Genomic DNA, 21,892 nt, shown 5'->3' with positions numbered 1-21,892 from the left:
GTCAATATTTTATTCTGAGCCAATATGGCATTCAGAGTATCAATTTCAAGAACTCCCTTCTTCATAGGCGTCCCATTACTCACAGGATTCCTTTTAGAAGTATACATAAACTGGTTATTTGCAACCATGTCAATGAATTCTTGAGCTTCTGCAGGCATTTTCTTTAGGGGAATGGATCCACCTGCAGAATGGTCTAATGACATTTTAGATAATTCAGAAAGACCATCATAGAATATATCCAGGATGGTCCATTCTAAAAGCATGTCAGAAGGACACTTTTTGGTCAGTTCCTTGTATCTCTCCCAAGCTTCATAGAGGGATTCTCCTTCTTTCTGCCTGAAGGTTTGAACATCCACTCTAAGCTTGCTAAGCTTTTGAGGAGGAAAGAACTTGGCTAAGAAAGCCGTGACCAGCTTATCCCAAGAGTTCAGGCTGTCTTTAGGTTGAGAGTCCAACCATACTCTAGCTCTGTCTCTTACAGCAAATGGGAAAAGCATAAGCCTGTAGACCTCGGGATAAACCCCATTGGTCTTAACAGTATTACAGATCTGCAAGAATTCAATTAAGAACTGAAAAGGATCTTCAGATGGAAGTCCATGAAACTTGCAGTTCTGTTGCATCAGAGAAACTAATTGAGGTTTAAGCTCAAAGTTGTTTTCTCCAATGGCAGGAATTGAGATGCTTCTTCCATGTAAATTGGAATTTGGTGCAGTAAAGTCACCAAGCATCTTCCTTGCATTGTTATTATTTTCGGCCATGTCTCCTTCTTTTTTGAAAATTTCTATCAGATTTTCTCCAGAGAGTTGTGCTTTATCTTCCCTTAGTTTCCTCTTCAGAGTCCTTTCAGGTTTAGGATCAGCCTCAACAAGAATGTTCTTATCCTTATTCCTGCTCATATGAAAAAGAAGAAAACAGAAAAAAAAATATGGAATCCTCTATGTCACAGTATAGAGATTCCTTTATGTGAGTAGAAGAAGATAAGAATAAAAGAAGAGAAATTCGAACACCAAGAGGAAGAGAGGGTTTGAATCTTGAGATGAAGAGAAGTGTTAGTAAATAAATAAATAATTAGAAGGAGATGAGAGAGAGGGAATTTCGAAAATTAATTAAATTAAAAATAAAATTTAAAGTTAAATTTCAAAAATTAAAATTGAAATCAAATTAAATTGAAATTAAAACAATTAGTTAATTAAAAAGGAAATTTGAAAAAGAGGGAAGGGATTTTCGAAAACTAGAGAGGGAGTTAGTTAGGTAGTTTTGAAAAAGATATGATTTAAACAAAAAGTAAAGTGGTTAATTGAAAAAGATTTGAAAATCAAATTTGAAAAGATAAAAAGTTAGAAAAGATTTTGAAATTGATTTTGAAAAAGATATGATTGAAAGATATGATTGAAAAATTTAATTTGAAAAAGATTTGAAAAGAAAATTAAACAGATTTGATTTTTGAAGTTAAAGTTGATTACTTGACTAATAAGAAACTAAAAGATATGATTTTAAAATTTAAAGATTGAACCTTTCTTAATAGGCAAGTAACAACTTGAAAAATTTTTGAATCAAAATATTAAATGCTAGTAGTAATTTCGAAAATTATAAACTAAAATAATAAAAAAATTTTGAAAATTAATTTGAATATTTTCGAAAACATTAAAAGAAAAATGAAAAAGATTTCGAAAAATTTTAAAAAGGAATTCGAAAATATTAAAAGGAAATTGAAAAAGATTTGATTTTTGAAAAAGATTTAAAAAAAATAGAATTTTTAAATGGAAAATTTCATTTGACTCATAAGAAATAACAAGATTTTAAAAATTTTTGAAAAAGTCAACTCAAATTTTCGAATTTGATGAGAGAAAAAAGGGAAAGATATTTTTTTATTTTTGAATTTTTAATGATGAAAGAGAAAAACATCAAAAAGACTCAATGCATGAAAATTTTGAATCAAAACACATGATGCATGCAAGAACACTATGAATGTCAAGATGAACACCAAGAACACTTTGAATGTCAAGATGAACACCAAGAACTTATTTTTGAAAATTTTGAAGAAAAGAAAATATGCAAGACACTAAACTTAAAGATTTTTAAATTTTAGACACTAAGAATTCAAGAATGCATATGAAAACAAGAAAAGATACAAAACAAGAAAATATGAAGATCAAACAAGAAGACTGGCCAAGAATGACTTGAAGATCATGAAGAATGCAATGCATAAAATTTTCGAAAATAATTTTTAGAAAATTAAAAAGATGCAATTGACACCAAACTTAAAACTTGACTCTAGACTCAAGCAAGAAACACAAAAAATATTTTTGATTTTATGATTTTGTAAATTTTTTTGTATTTTTCGAAAATTAATTGGAAAAAACGAAAAAAGAAAAATTTTTGATTTTTTCGAAAATAAGAATAATAAAAACAAAAAGGTTTAAATTAAAATAAAGTTACCTAATCTGAGCAACAAGATGAACCGTCAGTTGTCCAAACTCGAACAATCCCCGGCAACGGCGCCAAAAACTTGGTGCGAAGAAATCGTGATCGTTCCATTCCTTGGTAACGGCGCTAAAAACTCAATATGCACGTTCATAGTCTTAGTTCCTTGTCACGACTTCGCACAACTAACCAGCAAGTGCACTGGGTCGTCCAAGTAATAAACCTTACGTGAGAAAGGGTCGATCCTACGGAGATTGTCGGCTTGAAGCAAGCTATGGTCACCTTATAAATCTCAGTCAGGCGAATTCAGATAGTTATGGAGACTTGATAATTAAAACATAATTGAAATATAAACTAGGATAGAGATACTTATGTAATTCATTGGTGAGAATTTCAGATAAGCGTATAGAGATACCTTTCGTTCCTCTGAACCTCTGCTTTCCTGCTGTCTTCATCTAATCATTCCTACTCCCTTCCATGGCAAGCTTTATGTAGGGCATCACTGTTGTCAATGGCTACATCCCATCCTCTCTGTGAAAATGGTCCAATGCGCTGTCACTGCATGGCTAATCATCTGTCGGTTCTCGATCATACTGGAATAGGATTTACTATCCTTTTGCGTCTGTCACTACGCCCAGCACTCACGAGTTTGAAGCTCGTCACAGCCATCCCTTCCCAGATCCTACTCGGAATACCATAGACAAGGTTTAGACTTTTCGGATCTCAAGAATGGCCGTCCATGGGTTCTAACTTATACCACGAAGATTCTAATATCTCAGACTCGGTCCTCTGTATTAGATATCTAAGAGATACTCATTCTAGCCTGTTTGCATGTAGAACGGAAGTGTTTGTCAGGCACGCGTTCATAAGTGAGAATGATGATGAGCGTCACATAATCATCACATTCATCATGTTCTTGGGTGTGAATGGATATCTTAGAATAGGAATAAGCTTGAATTGAATAGAAAAACAGTAGTACTTTGTATTAATTCATGAGGAACATCAGAGCTCCACACCTTAATCTATGTAGTGTAGAAACTCTACCGTTGAAAATACATAAGTGATAAGTTCCAGGCACGGCCGAATGGCCAGCCCCCAAAACGTGATCAAAGATGAAACTAAAGATATCCCAAGATATCCAAAGATGTAAATACAATAGTAAAAAGTCCTATTTATGCTAAACTAGTTACTAGGGTTTACAGAAATGAGTAAATGATGCAGAAATCTACTTCCGGGGCCCACTTGGTGTGTGCTTGGGCTAAGCATTGAGCTTTACACGTGTAGAGGCTTCTCTTGGAGTTGAACGCCAGTTTGTAACCTATTTCTAGCGTTTAACTCCACTTTGCAACCTGTTTCTGGCGTTTAACTCCAAAATTCAGCATGGAACTGGTGTTGAACGCCAGTTTGCGTCATCTAAACTCGGGAAAAGTATGAACTATTATATATTTCTGAAAAGCCTTGGATGTCTAATTTCCAACGCAATTAAGAGTGCGCCATTTGGAGTTCTGTAGCTCAAGAAAATCCGCTTTGAGTGCAGGGAGGTCAGAATCCAACAGCATCTGCAGTCCTTCTTCAACCTCTGAATCTGATTTTTGCTCAAGTCCCTCAATTTCAGCCAGAAATTACCTGAAATCACAGAAAAATACACAAACTCATAGTAAAGTCCAAAAATATAAATTTTAATTAAAAACTAATAAAAATATACTAAAAACTAACTAAACTATACTGAAAACTATGTAAAAACAATGCCAAAAAGCATATAAGTTATCCGCTCATCAATTTCCCTATTCCCTCTTGTTAATTTCTCATTTTGGTTAATTTTTATGTTGTTGAACCCTTGTCAATTTCAATTTCCCTTAATGCAATTTCTTGTTTTATGTTCTTTTATTGTTTAATTGCTTCGTTATTGTTATTTCCTTGCATTTGGTAGTGTTAAATTCTATATTTTTTGTTATTTTATTATGCTTTCCTTTTATGCCTTCCAAGTGTTTGACAAAATGTTTGGAAGGATGTTAGAGTAGATTTTTGTGTTCTTGGCTTGGGATGGTAACTTAGGTGAACTTGAGTTGCTAATGTCCAAGTGATTGATGATTAGTGTCTATTGGCTCTAGCTTTCACTAAGTTAATTAGTGAGGTGGCTAGGACTTATGGATTAGGATTAATGTAACTCATTTGACTTTCCTTCACTTGTTAGAGGATGACTTAATGGGATTTATCCTTGCAATTATCATGTTGTGGTTAGTGACAAGGATAAAGATCCTTAACCATCAACCCTTGCCAAGACCTTTTTACCATTTGTGTTCATTTACTTCCTTGCCATTTATTTTTCTTGTCCTTTATTCAAAACCCCAAAAAAATACTTATCCTATAACCAATAACATGAACACTTTCCTGCAATTCTTTGAGAGACGTCCCGATGTTTAAATACTTTGGTTATTTTTATTGGGGTTTGTACTTGTGACAAACAAATTAAATTTTGATTGAGGATTGTTGTTGGTTTAGAACTATACTTGCAACGAGATTTCATTGAGAAATTCTATACCGACAATTTTCCTAAATCAAATTTTTGGCACCGTTGGCGGGGAGTTGCAAATGTGTGCCTTGTTATTGGTTATTGTATATATGTGAATATTGTGAATATGCTTTTTTGTTAGTTGTTGCTAGTTCTAGGAGTTTGCTTTTATTATTTCTTATTAGCTTTTGATTTTATTGTCTTTTAACTATGAATTCTCATAATTTTGGCTATGAGTGTGGTTACAACTATGTTGTAGGAAATGGGAATTTCAACGAGAATGTGCATCATGGATGGAACAATCAAAGTTGGGAGGAGCCTCAAGGATTTGATCAACCCTCTTGGCAATAACCCCCTCCAATGTACTATGAGCAACAACCATTCCATGATGCATGCCAATCCAATGGCTATGGTGGACCTCCTTATGACTATCAACAACCACCACCATATGCCTATGAACCTCATCCTCAATATAGCCCTCAAGCATACTCACAAGCCCTTTTTTACCAAACACCATTCTATGATCCATACCCCTCATACAACCAATCACCCTTACCTCATCCTTGTGACCATTATGTAAGAAAATCTTTAAAGCCACCACAATTACTCCCAAGAACCACCTCAATATACACCATCTCTATACCCTCACCAAGAAGAACCACCTTCCTATTATGAACCCTTCCTCCCAAATAATGAACCCTCCTATCCACCCCAAGCTCCAATGGATGATACCCTTGGCCTTCTTCTTTAAGGGCAAGAAGAGATGAAAAGGGAGGTACTAGAATTCACGGCCGCCTTGACCAAGTTAGTAAACACTTTGGCCTCCCGATACTCATGCACTCAAAATAATTCCATGGCCACATGTGAAGAATCAAATAAAGAGTGTATCATGAAGGAGAGGTTAGAAACTCCGGTGGAGAACAAGGAGTGGGATTTTGTATTGGAGCAATTAGAGGAAGCCATGATTGTTGAAGAAGAGGAAGAAGTGGTTGAAGACTTAGGAGATACGAAACCACCATAGAAATCTCAAGAACCTCCCTCCAAGAAGCTTGAAATTGATGTTGAGGAGGGTGTACAACCTCCAAGGCAGATCATAGTTGAAGATTTTGAAGAGGTTGATCAAGAGATAGATTCAATCGTTGATAAATTCTTATCTACAATTGAATCCTCTCCCACTAGACTTGACATAGGGATTAAAGAAGAAGAGGCACAACCTCCCATGCCCTTGGTAAGCAATGAAGAAGAGATTGAATTGGAAGAAAGCTACCAAGAGGAAGAGGTTAAAGTTGAAGAAGTTCGCCTAGAGGTGGAAGTTGTCAAGGAAGAACACAACGGAGTGGAGCTTGTAAGGCCATTGGAAATACCTCTCCCCAAGCCATCACCATCCATTCTTTCATTTAAGTGGGTAAATCTCTTATCCCTAATATTTATTATTCCACTTGAATATGGTTTGCTTGAGATGGATGGGCAACTTAGGGCTCTTTGTGGCTTTAAGAACAAAAGGGAGATGGTTAGTGGTTGGAAACATCACTCTATGTTCATGATGGTTGCATGTTCAAAGTTTGATTGCAAGGTTTGGTGTAGAGCTAGATTGCTTGGGTCTAGGAGGATGCTTGGTCGCTTAAGTGAGAATTCTAAGGTCATGCCACCCGGATGGAACCATGATGATCAACTTGAAGACGGGTGTGAAAATAAAGTGTGGGATCCCGGATTACAGGAGGAGAATCAACTTTGGGAGCTCATGGTTTGTGAAGAATTCTATCAAAGCTTGGAGCTATTAATCTTGAAAGAAGGAGCTTATTGGAAGTCCAAGCATTGGTAGATGTTCAATGATGGATTCAAGCACAAGCCACCTTGATGAGAGCTCCCATAAGTCCAACTTAAGGACAATAAATAAAAGTATTAGGTGGGAGACACCCCACCATGGTAAACGATCTTTCCATTCTCTTGTATATATAATCAATGAATGAATTGAGTTGCCATTCTTAGGTAGTTTTCTTCTTTTCATACTTTCGCATATCTTGCTTTGATTGCTAGGTTGCTTGTTAGGCTCATGCTTTGATTAGAATAGTTGTTTTTGAATTGCATTTTTCTTGAAGTGCAAGCTTTGTTTGTTTTGTATTTGAAGATTTTTAAAAAAAAAAAACACTAAAAAGATTTTTGTTAAATTTGAATTTTTGTTGCTTTAGAGTGTTTTTATGTTTCTAAAATAATGTGTGCACGCCACGCGTAAGCGTGGCCGACACGCACGCGTCGTGTGCCAAATTTTGACTCCTGGTACAATAACCAGAGAGTTGTGCTGGAGTGGTGCTGGTTTTGTGCGAATAGCACAATCTGGACCCACGCGTATGCGTGGGTGATGCTTACACATCACCTGCACTTTCTGTATTCCACGCATACGCATGGGCGACGCTTACGCGTTGCGTGTCTCTGCTACGCGTGGGCAATGCTTACATGTCGCCTCGCGCGCTATTTATTCTCCTTTCTCCTTTCTTCTTCTTTCTTTCTACCTTTCTTTTTCTCTCTTCTTCCTTTCTTATTTTCTTCTTTTCCCTCTCTTCAAAAAAAATTTAATAAAAAATAAATAAATAAAAGAGAAAAAATTTCACTTTTTATTTTTCTCATCTTTCATTTTTCTTTGTTAATTGCATTTGTATACTTTTATTCATTGCATTTAATTTTGTTTTTTTAACTTGTTCTTATTTTCTTTTCTAAGTTTCTTATTTTAATAATGGTGTTGAATTTTCCTACGAAATTGTTGAGAATTTCTTGCATTATTTTGGTGCTTCTTGACTTGTTTGGTATTGTTGGGTGATGAAATTTTTAGGTCAATACTTAATCTTTGATGACTCTTGCATCCTTTGTGTATTGATATGAACTCATATTGTCTTTCATGACCCACTCTTTCTCGTCTGAACTTGATGCTCAACATGCTCTTTATGTCATTTACTTACGCTTTGATTTTACTCTTGCATCAAGTGTAGTGATATGCCTTAGCCTATATTGCTTTCTCACTCACATGCTGTAGCTGTCATGTAGTTGAGAACCATACTCTTACTCGGCATTAGCCCCTGCCTATGTTTTATCTGCTTTGATATCTTTGTTGTTGGCTTAATTTTCTTTCATTTTCTTTCCTTTTAGGTTGGCTACCGAGAGGGAATGGAAAAGCTTCTAAATGGGACAACAAACAAGTTATCCGCACAATCCTTTGGTAGGAGCTCATCAGTTTACCAACCCATCCACCTTGCTCTTCTTTGCATGCACCGAGGACGGTGCAATCTTCAAGTGTGGAGAGGTACGGTCGATGACCGACCTCCGTGGGTAATCACTTTCCTTTTTCAACACCAATGTTAGCTAGTTGTTGCATTGCATGATAGGTTGCATGTTAGTTAGAATTTGTATATATTTTACCATTTTTCTTGCTAGGACTACTTGGTTAGAGTAATGATTTCCTTTCCAAAAAATTATTTTTAGGGCATTTCACTAATTTAAAAAATTTTTGTTGAACTTGCTTGAAAAATGCATTTTGGAACATGTTTTTGAGCTAAGAACATACAACCTTGTGAGTTTTGAGCCTAATTGCGTGGTTACATCATATAACCACTTCTTTCCTTCTTGTGTGCATTATTCTCTTTCTATGATTGTAATCTTTGATTTGTTTGATTCTTTATGCCCATTATTTTGTGTATATATGCATTTATATGATTGAAGCCATTGTTTCAATTAGCTCACTAACCAAAATAGCCTTACCTTTTATCTTCCATTGTTAGCCAACTTTGAGCCTACTATTAAGCCACTTTGTTCTTAATATTAGTACATTACAAGCCTTAAAGCGAAAAATAATAAATGTCCTTTATTTGGATCTTTGATTAGCTTAGGCTAGTGAGTGTGTATCATTCAAGTGTGGGAAACTTGGGACATTGGTTGAGGTAAAAGGGTGTTTTGTATTTTCATTGAAAATCATGGGAATTGGGTACATACTCATGTATTAATTATGTTTAAACCATATGCATTGATGCTTTGGTATATATTCTAGTTTGAAAAAAAATGAACGAGAAAAAAAAAAATATATATATATATATATATATATATATATATATATATATATATATATATATATATATATATATATATATTAGAAAAGAAAAAGAAAAAAATAAAAGAGGACAAAATGCCCCAAAGTAAGGTTCAATAATAATCAATGTTGTGTGAAAAGTGAAGAATGGGTAGTTAGGCTTGTATTAGATTTTTATATATTGTTATATAGGTTAGGTGGGAAGCTAAGGTTAATCAAAGATTCAAATTCTAGTCCACTTGACCAAATATAACCTCACTGTGACCCTAACCCCATTACAACATATGGATAGCTCTCATGATATATGTATGCATGCATTAAATAATTGTTGATTGTTAGATGAAGAACAAATCTTAGAAAGCATGATTAGAGGAGAATTGAGTGGATCAACCCTATACACTTGAACGACTAGAGCGAATACACATCCAGTGAGGGTTCGATGCTCAATTCCTTGTTCCTGGCTTTCATGAGCTTTCTTTTTGCAAGTCTATTTGAACTTCAATTTTTATATTTGAATTGGTGGGATTCATGAATCATTATGTGACCTTAGCCCTACTTGCTCATATATGTTCTTGGAGATTGATTTACTTTTAATCAAGTAGGTAGAATCACTTTTCATTTAGTTGCATTCATATAGATAGGTGCATTTAGGTTATTTGCATTGAATAAATGTTCATACCCTATTTCTTGTCTTTATTTATATTTAGCATGAGGACATGCTAATATTTAAGTGTGGGGACGTTGATAAACCACAATTTTATGGTTTATCTTGTATTAAATTTGGCGGATTTTATCAACTTTTCCTACACTTATTCATTAAAATAGCATGGTTTTGTGGATTTCTCCTAATTGTGCTTAAGAATGAAAACATGCTTTTTAGGCCCTTAAATTGCTAAATTTAATTCACCTTCCTCGCATTCGATGCCTTGATATGTTTGTGTGAGTGATTTAAGGTTTTGAAAGAAATGGAAGAAAAGCATGCAAAGTGGGAAATTCATGAAGACATAAAGAAATTGCTAAGCTGTCAATCCTGACCTTTTCGCACTTAATCGATCATAACTTGAGCTACAGAGGTCCAATGAGGCGGTTCCAGTTGTGTTGGAAAGCTAACATCCGGGGCTTCAAAATGATATGCAATGTGCCATGGTTGCCAGGTCGTTTGGTGACGCATACGCGTCGCAGGATCAGCGTGGGTCATTTTAAGCAACTCGTGATCAGCGATTTCTAGCTCATTTTGGGCCCAATCCAACTCATTTCTGATGCTATTGAACCCAAGGATTGAAGGGGGATGAACCAAGTAGTCATAGGGGAGTTTTCACCATGCTTTAGTTATTTTCTAGAGAGAGAAGCTCTCTCTTCTCTCTAGAATTAGGTTAGGATTATGTTAAATTCTCTTGGATCTAGGTTTAATTTCTTGTTTTTATCTTGTTTTCTTTACAATTTCTTATTCTATTATCTTGATTTCCCTATTCCCTCTTGTTAATTTCTCATTTTGGTTACTTTTTATGTCGTTGAACCCTTGTCAATTTCAATTTCCCTTAATGCAATTTCATGTTTTATGCTCCTTTATTGTTTAATTGCTTTGTTATTATTATTTCCTTGCATTTGTTAGTGTTAGATTCTATATTTCTTGTCTTTTTATTATGCTTTCCTTTTATGCCTTCCAAGTGTTTGACAAAATGCTTAGAAGGATGTTAGAGTAGATTTTTGTGTTCTTGGCTTGGGATGGTAACTTAGGTGAACTTGAGTTGCTAATGTCCACGTGATTGATGATTAGTGTCCACTGGCTCTAGCTTTCACTAAGTTAATTAGTGAGGTGGCTAGGACTTATGGATTAGGATTAATGTAGCTCATTTGACTTTCCTTTACTTGTTAGAGGATGACTTAATGGGATTGATCCTTGCAATTATCATGTTGTGGTTAGTGATAAGGATAAAGATCTTTAACCATCAACCCTTGCCAAGACCTTTTTACTATTTGAGTTCATTTACTTACTTGCCATTTATTTTTCTTGTCCTTTATTCAAAACCCCAAAAAAATACTTATCCTATAACCAATAACATGAACACTTCCCCGCAATTTCTTGAGAGACGACCCGATGTTTAAATACTTCAGTTATTTTTATTGGAGTTTGTACTTGTGACAAACAAATTAAATTTTGATTGAGGATTGTTGTTAGTTTAGAACTATACTTGCAACGAGATTTCATTGAGAAATTCTATACCGACAATTTTCCTACATAAAAAATTCAACTTATGACCAGTATAAATAAAGGGAAAATAGGAAGAATTTACCACGGTTGGGGTGTCTTCCACCTAGAACTTTTAGTTAAGTCCTTAAGTTGGACATTTAGTGAGCTCCTTGTCATGGTGGCTTGTGCTTGAACTCATCTTGAAACTTCCACCAACGCTTGAACTTCTAATAAGCTCCAACATTTCCAAGTGAAGTCACCAAGCCTTGATGAAGTTCTTCACAAGCTTTGAGCTCCTAAAGTTGATCCTCTTGTATGTCGGGATCCCAAATCTTGTTTTTACACCCGTCGTTAAGTGGATCATCCTTGTTCCAACCGGGTGTCAAGAAATCCAAATTCTCAATGAAGCACCAAACGCTTCTCTTAGATCCAACCAATTGATCACTAGTCCAACCCTTGCATCTAGCTCTTGAAATCTCAACCTTGATGAGTCTTGATTTGCAACTCCAACCACTAAACATCTTTCTCTTACGCTTCATTCCACAAAGCCTCCTAAGTTGGCCATCCGTTTCAAGCATACCATACTCAAGTGGGACTATAAAGCTAAGAGATATAAGTTTTATCCACTCAAATGAAGGAGTAGATGGCAACCTAGGTAGAGAAGTCTCCAACGATATTGATAAAGCATATTCAACTCCCGTCCAACCTTGCCGAAGGACTTCCACCTTTTGAAAAGATTCTTCACTTTCAAGCTCTACCTCACCGAGTTCATTGATAAGCTATATTTTGTCGGTATAGAATTCTCTAATGGAATTATGTCATGAGTATAGCTCTAAACCAACAAACTATAGCACATCAAACAAAGAAAGTGTGTCCACAATTCAAATCAATAACCGAGAGTATTAGTCTCGAGTCGTTCTCCCTAGGAGTTGCTCCCAAGGTGCACATCATTGGTTAGGAGTCTCTTGGTGTGAGGTTGGATGTAAGAAATGTAAACAATTGCATGAAAGTAATGAACGAGACACAATGAAGCTAAAGGACACAAGAATTTGAAATCAATATAAAATGAATGGCAATTAATCAATATAAGAGCCTTGGCTAGGGTTGAGAATTGGAAGTCCTATCATCATTATCTCCATCAATTGTGACATCAATTTGTTATTGCTCCACTTAGTTAACCTCTAATTATGAAGGAAAGTCAAGTGAAGATAATCAATTTGAGTCCACAAGTCCTAGTCTAATCCTAGGGAAAGACTAGAGTTAGTGTCATTCAAATCAATTATCAATTTCCAATTGTCAATCAACAAAAGACCTTAATAATTCAAGTGTTTTCAATTGCCCAACCCCTAAGCCAAGTGTGAAGAACTACTCCATAGCTAAGGTTGACATTTTATCAAGCAATTTGGTGAGCAACAATGGAAGATGGTGCACTAAATTGTGATCATCAACAATGGCGCCAAAGACTTGGTGCTCTCAAACGTGAATCACACTTTGTCACAACTTCGCACAACTAACCAGCAAGTGCACTGGGTCGTCCAAGTAATAAACCTTACGTGAGTAAGGGTCGATCCCACGGAGATTGTTAGCTTGAAGCAAACTATGGTCACCTTGTAAATCTCAGTCAAGCGGATTCAAATGGTTATAGAGAATTGATAATTAAAACATAATTAAAATATAAACTAGGATAGAGATACTTATATAATTCATTGGTGAGAATTTCAGATAAGCGTATAGAGATGCTTTCGTTCCTCCTGAACCTCTGCTTTCCTGCTGTCTTCATCCAATCATTCCTACTCCTTTCCATGGCAAGCTGTATGTTGGGCATCACCATTGTCAATGGCTACATCCCGTCCTCTCTGTGAAAATGGTCCAATGCGCTGTCACTGCATGGCTAATCATCTGTCGATTCTCGATCATACTGAAATAGGATTTACTATCCTTTTGCGTCTGTCACTACGCCCAGCACTCGCGAGTTTGAAGCTCATCACAGCCATCCCTTCCCAGATCCTACTCAGAATACCACAGACAAGGTTACTTTCCGAATCTCGGGAATGGCCATCTATGGGTTCTAACTTATACCATGAAGACTCTAATATCTCAGACTCGGTCCCCTGTATTAGATATCTAAGAGATATGCATTCTATCTCATCTTCATGTAGAACGGAAGTGGTAGTCAGGCACGCGTTCATAGGTGAGAATGGTGATGAGCGTCACATAATCATCACATTCATCATGTTCTTGGGTGCGAATGAATATCTTAGAATAGGAATAAGCTTGAATTGAATAGAAAAACAATAGTACTTTGCATTAATACTCAAGGAACAGCAGAGCTCCACACCTTAATCTATGGCGTGTAGAAACTCTACCGTTGAAAATACATAAGTGATAATGGAATTCATTGGTCTCCGCCCCAGAGGGGAACCGGAGTCACCAAGACTTCGAATACAATAATAAAAAGTCCTATTTATACTAAACTAGTTACTAGGGTTTACAGAAATGAGTAAATGATGCAGAAATCCACTTCTGGGGCCCACTTGATGTGTGCTTGGGCTGAGCATTGAGCTTTACACGTGTAGAGGCTTCTCTTGGAGTTGAACGCTAGTTTGTAACCTGTTTCTGGCGTTTAACTCCACTTTGCAACCTGTTTCTGGCGTTTAACTCCAGAATAGGGCAAGAAGCTGGCGTTGAACACCAGTTTGCGTCGTCTAAACTCGAGCAAAGTATGGACTATTATATATTGCTGAAAAGCCCTGGATGTCTATTTTCCAACGCAATTTAGAGCGCGCCATTTGGATTCCCATAGCTCCAGAAAATCCACTTTGAGTACAGGGAGGTCAGAATCCAACAACATCTGCAGTCCTTCTTCAACCTCTGAATCTGATTTTTGCTCAAGTCCCTCAATTTCAGCCAGAAAATACCTGAAATCATAAAAAAACTCACAAACTCATAGTAAAGTCCAGAAATGTGATTTTTATTTAAAAACTAATAAAAATATACTAAAAACTAACTAAATCATATTAAAAACTATGTAAAAACAATGCCAAAAAGCATATAAATTATCCGCTTATCACAACACCAAACTTAAATTGTTGCTTGTCCCCAAGCAACTGAAAATAAAATAGGATAAAAAGAAGAGAATATACTATAAATTCCAAAATATCAATGAAACTTAGCTCCAATTAGATGAGCGAGACTAGTAGCTTTTTGCCTCTTGAATAGTTTTGGCATCTCACTTTATCCATTGAAGTTCAGAATGATTGGCATATATAGGAACTTAGAATTTAGATAGTGTTATTGATTCTCCTAGTTCAGTATGTTGATTCTTGAATACAGCTACTTTATGAGTCTTGGCCGTGGCCCTAAGCACTTTGTTTTCCAGTATTACCACCAGATACATAAATGCCACAGACACATAACTGGGTGAACCTTTTCAGATTGTGACTCAGCTTTGCTAGAGTCCCCAATTAGAGGTGTCTAGGATTCTTAAGCACACTCTTCTTTTTGCTTTGGACCTCAACTTTAACCGCTCAGTCTCAAGCTTTTGGCTTGACACCTTCATGCCACAAGCACATGGTTAGGGATAGCTTGGTTTAGCCGCTTAGGCCAGGATTTTATTCCTTTAGGCCCTCCTATCCACTGATGCTCAAAGCCTTGGATCCTTTTTATTACCCTTGCCTTTTGGTTTTAAGGGCTATTGGCTTTTTGCTCTTGCCTTTTGGTTTAAAGAGCTTTTGGCTTTTTCTGCTTGCTTTTTCTTTTTCTTTTTCTCTTTTTTTTTCGCAAGCTTTTCTCTATTCACTGCTTTTTCTTGCTTCAAGAATCAATTTTATGATTTTTCAGATTATCAAATAACACGTCTCCTTTTTCATCATTCTTCAAGAGCCAACATATTTAACATTCATAAACAACAAGTTCAAAAGACATATGCACTGTTCAAGCATTCATTCAGAAAACAAAAAGTATTGTTACCACATCAAAATAATTAAACTAGTTTCAAGGATGAATTCGAAATCATGTACTTCTTGTTCTTTTGTAATTAAAACTTTTTTCATTTAAGAGAGGTGATGGATTCATAGGACATTCATAACTTTAAGGCATGGACACTTAAATACTAATGATCATGTAATAAGACACAAACAAAAACATAAAGCATAGTAAATAAAAAACAGGAAAATAAGAACAAGGAGATTAAGGAACGGGTCCACCTTAGTGAGGGTGGCGTCTTCCTCTTCTTGAAGAACCAATGGTGCTTTTGAGCTCCTCTATGTCTCTTCCTTGTCTTTGTTGCTCCTCCCTCATAGCTCTTTGATCTTCTCTAATTTCATGGAGGATGATGGAGTGCTCTTGGTGCTCCATCCTTAGTTGTCCCATGTTGGAGCTTAATTCTCCTAGGGAAGTGTTGATTTGCTCCCAATAGTTTTGTGGAGGAAAATGCATCCCCTGAGGCATCTCAAGAATTTCATGATGAGGAATTTCCTCATGCTCTTGTTGAGGTCCATGATCTCTTGTTTGCTCCATCCTTTTCTTAGTGATGGGCTTATCCTCTTCAATGAGGATGTCTCCCTCTATGTCAATCCCAGCCGAATTGCATAGGTGGCAAATGAGGTGAGGAAAGGCTAACCTTGCTAGAGTGGATGACTTGTCAGCCATCTTGTAGAGCTCTTGAGGTATAATCTCATGAACTTCTACTTCCTCCCCAATCATGATACTATGGATCATGATGGCCTGGTCTATAGTAACTTCAGACCGGTTGCTAGTAGGAATGATTGAGCGTTGAATAAACTCCAACCATCCTCTAGCTACAGGCTTAAGGTCCACTCTTCTCAATTGAACTGGCTTGCCTCTTGAGTCAACTTTCCATTGAGCTCCTTCTACACATACGTCCATGAGGACTTGGTCCAACCTTGGATCAAAGTTGACCCTTCTAGTGTAGGGGCGTGCGTTTTCTTCCATCATTGGCAAGTTGAACGCCAGTCTTACATTTTCCGGACTGAAATCTAAGTATTTTCCCCGAACCATGGTAAGCCAATGCTTTGGATTCGGGTTCACACTTTGATCATGGTTTCTAGTGATCCATGTATTTGCATAGAACTCTTGAACCATTAAGATCCCGACTTGTTGAATGGGGTTGGTGAGAACTTCCCAACCTCTTCTTTGGATCTCAAGTCGGATCTCCGGATACTCATTCTTTTTGAGATTGAAAGGAACCTCAGGGATCACTTTCTTCTTGGCCACAACTTCATAGAAGTGGTCTTGATGGACCTTTGAGATGAATCTCTCCATCTTCCATGACTCAGAGGTGGAAGCAATTGCCTTCCCTTTCCTTTTTCTTGAGGATTCTCTGGCCTTAGGTGCCATTGATGGTTATAGAAAAACAAAAAGCAATGCTTTTTACCACACCAAACTTAAAATGTTTGCTCGTCCCCGAGCAAAAGAAGAAAGAAAGAAGGAGAAGAAGAAAAAGAAGGAGGAGATGGAGGGAGAAGGTGTATTCGGCCAATGGGGAGAAGAGAGGGTTGTGTTGTGGGAAAATGAAGAAGGAATGAGGGGTTTATATAGGAGTGGGGGAGGGATTAGGGTTCGGCCATTAGGGTTGGGTTTGGGAGGAAAAAGATTTTGAATTTTGTAGGTAGGTGGGGTTTTTGGAGAAGAGAGATATAAAGAAGGTGTGAAAAGGAGAGAAGAATGTGGTGGGGATCCTGTGGGGTCCACAAATCCAGTGGGGCCAAGGACTTAACATCCCTGCTCCAATTAGGCGTGTAAAACACCCTTGCTGTGCAATCCTGGCGTTTAACGCCAGACTACTGCCTGTTTCTGGCGTTTAACGCCAGGTAGATGCTTGTTTCTGGCGTTAAACGCCAGACAGATGCTTGTTTCTGGCGTTTAAACACCAGAATGCTCCTCCTCCAGGGTGTGCTATTTTTAATGATGTTTTTCATTTTGTTTTTGATTTTTCAGTAGTTTTTGTGACTCCACATGATCAGCAACCTAATAAAACACGAAAATAACAATAAAAATAAAATATACATAATTAAATAACATTGGGTTGCCTCCCAACAAGCGCTTCTTTAATGTCAATAGCTTGACAGTGAGCTCTCATGGAGCCTCACAGATGTTTAGAGCATTGTTGGAACCTCCCAACACCAAACTTAGAGTTTGAATGTGGGGGTTCAACACCAAACTTAGAGTTTGGTTGTGGCCTCCCAACACCAAACTTAGAGTTTGACTATGGGGGCTTTGGTTGACTCTGCAGTGAGAGAAGCTTTTCATGCTTACTCTCCATGGTTACAGAAGGAGATCCTTGAGTCTTAAACACAAGGTTGTCTTCATTCAGTTGAAGGACTAACTCTCCTCTGTCCACATCAATCACAGCTCTTGCTGTGGCTAGGAAGGGTATACCAAGGATGATGGATTCATCCTCGTCCTTCCCAGTGTCTAGGATTATGAAATCAGCAGGGATGTAAAGGCCTTCAAACTTCACTAACACGTCCTCTACTAGTCCATAAGCCTATTTTTTTGAGTTGTCTGCCATCTCTAATGAGATTCTGGCAGCTTACACCTCAAAGATCCCAAGTTTCTCCATTACAGAGAGTGGCATTAAGTTTATTCCTGACCCCAGGTCACACAGAGCCTTCTCAAAGGTCATGGTGCCTATGGTACAGGGCATTAAGAATTTGCCAGGATCCTGTTTCTTTTGAGGTAATTTCTGCCTATCCAATGCATTTAGTTCATTGGTGAGTAAGAAAGGTTCATCTTCCCAAGTCTCATTGCCAAATAATTTGGCATTCAGCTTCATGATTGCACCAAGGTACTTAACAACTTGCTCTTCAGTAACATCTTCATTTTCTTCAGAAGAAGAATACTCATCAGAGCTCATGAAGGGCAGAAAGAGGTTCAATGGAATCTCTATGGTCTCTAAATGAGCCTCAGATTCCTTTGGTTCCTCAAAGGGAAACTCCTTATTGGTCACTGAACGTCCCAGGAGGTCCTCCTCACTAGGATTCACGTCCTCCTCCTCCCTTGTAGGTTCAGCCATGATGGTCAAATCAATGGCCTTGCACTCTCTCTTTGGATTTTCTTCTGTATTGCTTGGGAGAGTACTAGGAGGAGTTTCAGTGACTCTTTTACTCAGCTGGCCCACTTGTGCCTCCAAATTTCTAATGGAGGACCTTGTTTCATTCATGAAACTCACAGTGGCCTTAGATAGATCAGAGACTATATTTGCTAAGCTAGATGGGTTCTGCTCAGAATTCTCTGTCTGTTGCTGAATGGATGATGGAAAAGGTTTGCTATTGCTAAACCTGTTTCTTCCACCATTATTAAAGCCTTGTTGAGGCTTTTGTTGATCCTTCCATGAGAAATTTGGATGATTTCTCCATGAGGGATTATAGGTGTTTCCATAGGGTTCACCCATGTAATTCACCTCTGCTATTGCAGGGTTTTCAGGATCATAAGCTTCTTCTTCAGAAGATGCCTCTTTAGTACTGTTGGATGATTCCTTCAATCCATTCAGACTCTGAGAGATCATATTGACTTGCTGAGTCAATATTTTATTCTGAGCCAATATGGCATTCAGAGTATCAATTTCAAGAACTCCCTTCCTCATAGGCATCTCATTACTCACAGGATTCCTTTCAGAAGTGTACATGAACTGGTTATTTGCAACCATGTCAATGAGTTCTTGAGCTTCTACAAGCGTTTTCTTTAGGTGAATGGATCCACCTGCAGAATGGTCCAATGACATTTTAGATAATTCAGACAGACCATCATAGAATATATCCAGGATGGTCCATTCTGAAAGCATGTCAAAAGGACACTTTTTGGTCAGTTCCTTGTATCTCTCCCAAGCTTCATAGAGGGACTCACCTTCTTTCTGTCTGAAGGTTTGAACATCCACTCTAAGCTTACTAAGCTTTTGAAGAGGAAAGAACTTGGCTAAGAAAGCCGTGACCAGCTTATCCCAAGAGTTCAGGCTATCCTTAGGTTGAGAGTCCAACCATATTCTAGCTCTGTCTCTTACAGCAAACAGGAAAAGCATAAGCCTATAGACCTTGAGATCAACCCTATTGGTCTTAACAGTATCACAGATTTCCAAGAATTCAGTTAAGAACTGAAAAGGATCTTCTGATGGAAGTCCATGAAACTTGTAGTTCTGTTGCATCAGAGAAACTAATTGTGGTTTCAGCTCAAAATTGTTTGCTCCAATGGCAGGGATTGAGATGCTTCTTCCATGTAAATTGGAATTTGGTGCAGTAAAGTCACCAAGCATCTTCCTTGCATTGTTATTATTTTCGGCCATGTCTCCTTCTTTTTTGAAAATTTCTGTCAGATTTTCTCCAGAGAGTTGTGCTTTAGCTTCCCTTAGCTTCCTCTTCAGAGTCCTTTCAGGTTCAGGATCAGCTTCAACAAGAATGTTCTTATCCTTGTTCCTGCTCATATTAAAAAGAAGAGAACAGAAAATAATAGGGATCCTCTTTGCCACAGTAGAGAGGTTCCTTTATGTGAGTAGAAGAGAAGAATAAAAGAAGGGGAAGAGAAAAACTCGAACACAGAGAGGAAGATGGTGTTCGAATTTTGGGTGGAAGAGAAGTGTTAGTAGATGAATAATTAAATAAAAGGAGATGAGAGATGAGAGAATTCGAAAATTAAATAAAATAAAATAAAAGTATTTTTGTTTTTAAATTGAATTTAAAATAAAAATTTTAAAATTTAAAAAGAAAAATAAAATTAAATCAAATTAAAATTTAAAACAAATAGTTAATTAAAAAGAAATTTTGAAAAAGAGGGAAGGGATTTTCAAAAATTAGAGAGAGAGAGAGAGAGAGAGAGAGAGTTAGTTAGGTAGTTTTGAAAAAGATAAGAATCAAACAAAAAGTTAAGTGGTTAATTGAAAAAGATTTGAAAATTAGTTATTAAAAAGATAAGAAGTTAGAAAAGATTTTGAAATTGATTTTGAAAAAGATGTGATTGACATTTAATTTGAAAAAAATTTGAAAAGGAAATTTAGAAAGATTTGATTTTGAAAATTAAAGTTGATTACTTGACTAACAAGAAACAAAAAAGATATGATTTTAAAATTTAAAGATTGAATCTTTCTTAATAGGCAAGTAAGAACTTGAAATTTTTGAATCAATCACATTAATTGTTAGTAAAGGTTTTGAAATTATGAAATAAAGTAAGAAAAAGATTTTTGAAAATCAATTTGAAATTTTCAAAAATCATAAAAGAAAAATGAAAAAGATTTGATTTTTGAAAAATATTTGAAAAAGATAGAATTTTTAAATTGAAAATTTGATTTGACTCATTAGAAACAACTAGATTTTAAAATTTTTTGAAAAAGTCAACTCAAATTTTCGAATTTTATGAGATGAAAAAGGGAAAGATATTTTTTTTTATTTTTGAATTTTTAATGATGAAAGAGAAAAATAATAAAAAGACTCAATGCATGAAAGTTTTGGATCAAAACAATTGATGCAAGCAAGAACACTATGAATGTCAAGATGAACACCAAGAACTTATTTTTGAAAATTTTTAAGAAAAGAAAAACATGCAAGACACCAAACTTAGAAATTTTCAAACTTTAGACACTAATAATTCAAGAATGCATAAGGAAAACAAGAAAGGACACAAAACAAGAAATTCTAAAGATCAAACAAGAAGACTTACCAAGAACAACTTGAAGATCGTGAAGAACAAGAAAGAGACTCAATGCATGAAAGTTTTTCGAAAATTTTAAAGAAATTAACAAGATGCAACTGACACCAAACTTACAATTTGACACTAGACTCAAACAAGAAACATCAAATTATTTTTGATTTTATGATTTTATAAATTTTTTTGTAATTTTTTTTGAAAATTAATTTGGAAAAAGAAAAATAAGGATTTCAAAATTTTTAATAAGAATTCCAGGAATCTTGCAATGTTAGTCTAAAGCTCCGGTCCAGGAATTAGACATGGCTTACTAGCCAGCCAAGCTTTCAGTGAAAGCTCCGATCCAAAACACTAGACATGGCCAATGGCCAGCCAAACTTCAGCATACCAATCAGGCATACAACAGCTGATATTTCATCCAACTTCATTCTATGTTGATAGGTGGAAGCCCCAGTCCAAATGAATTAGACATGGCTTTACAGCCAGCCAGGCTTCAATATGCTTCATGAAACTCTAGAATTCTTTCTTAAAAATTTTGAAGAACATAAATTAATTTTTTTTGTAATATTTTCGAAAATAAGAAATAAAAAGCTTAAAATTAAAATAAAATTACTTAATCTGAGCAACAAGATGAACCGTCAGTTGTCCAAACTTGAACAATCCCTGGCAACGGCGCCAAAAACTTGGTGCACAAAATTGCGATCATCAACAATGGCGCCAAAGACTTGGTGCTCTCAAACGTGAATAACACTTTGTCACAACTTCGCACAACTAACCAGCAAGTGCACTGGGTCGTCCAAGTAATAAACCTTACGTGAGTAAGGGTCGATCCCACGGAGATTGTCGGCTTGAAACAAGCTATGGTCACCTTGTAAATCTCAGTCAGGCAGATTCAAATGGTTATAGAGAATTGATAATTAAAACATAATTAAAATATAAACTAGGATAGAGATACTTATGTAATTCATTGGTGAGAATTTTAGATAAGCGTATAGAGATGCTTTCGTTCCTCCTGAACCTCTGCTTTCCTACTGTCTTC

The 21,892-nt window shown here is 36.4% G+C and overlaps 2 non-coding genes across 2 annotated transcripts; both read left to right on the top strand.

The window, feature by feature from the left end:
* Positions 1-257: 257 nt before the first annotated feature.
* LOC148554966 (small nucleolar RNA R71) lies at positions 258-365 on the top strand. The gene has a single exon (XR_015886985.1). It is a non-coding gene; the product is annotated as a small nucleolar RNA R71 (small nucleolar RNA).
* Positions 366-19,000: 18,635 nt separating this feature from the next.
* On the top strand, positions 19,001-19,108 carry LOC148554965 (small nucleolar RNA R71). Its single transcript, XR_015886656.1, has one exon. It is a non-coding gene; the product is annotated as a small nucleolar RNA R71 (small nucleolar RNA).
* Positions 19,109-21,892: the final 2,784 nt, after the last annotated feature.

Source organism: Arachis ipaensis, chromosome B6, assembly GCF_059453495.1.
Source record: "Arachis ipaensis isolate K30076 ecotype BB chromosome B6, ASM5945349v1, whole genome shotgun sequence".
Classification (NCBI taxonomy): Eukaryota; Viridiplantae; Streptophyta; class Magnoliopsida; order Fabales; family Fabaceae; genus Arachis; species Arachis ipaensis.
This window is presented reverse-complemented; position numbering and strand designations above follow the sequence as displayed.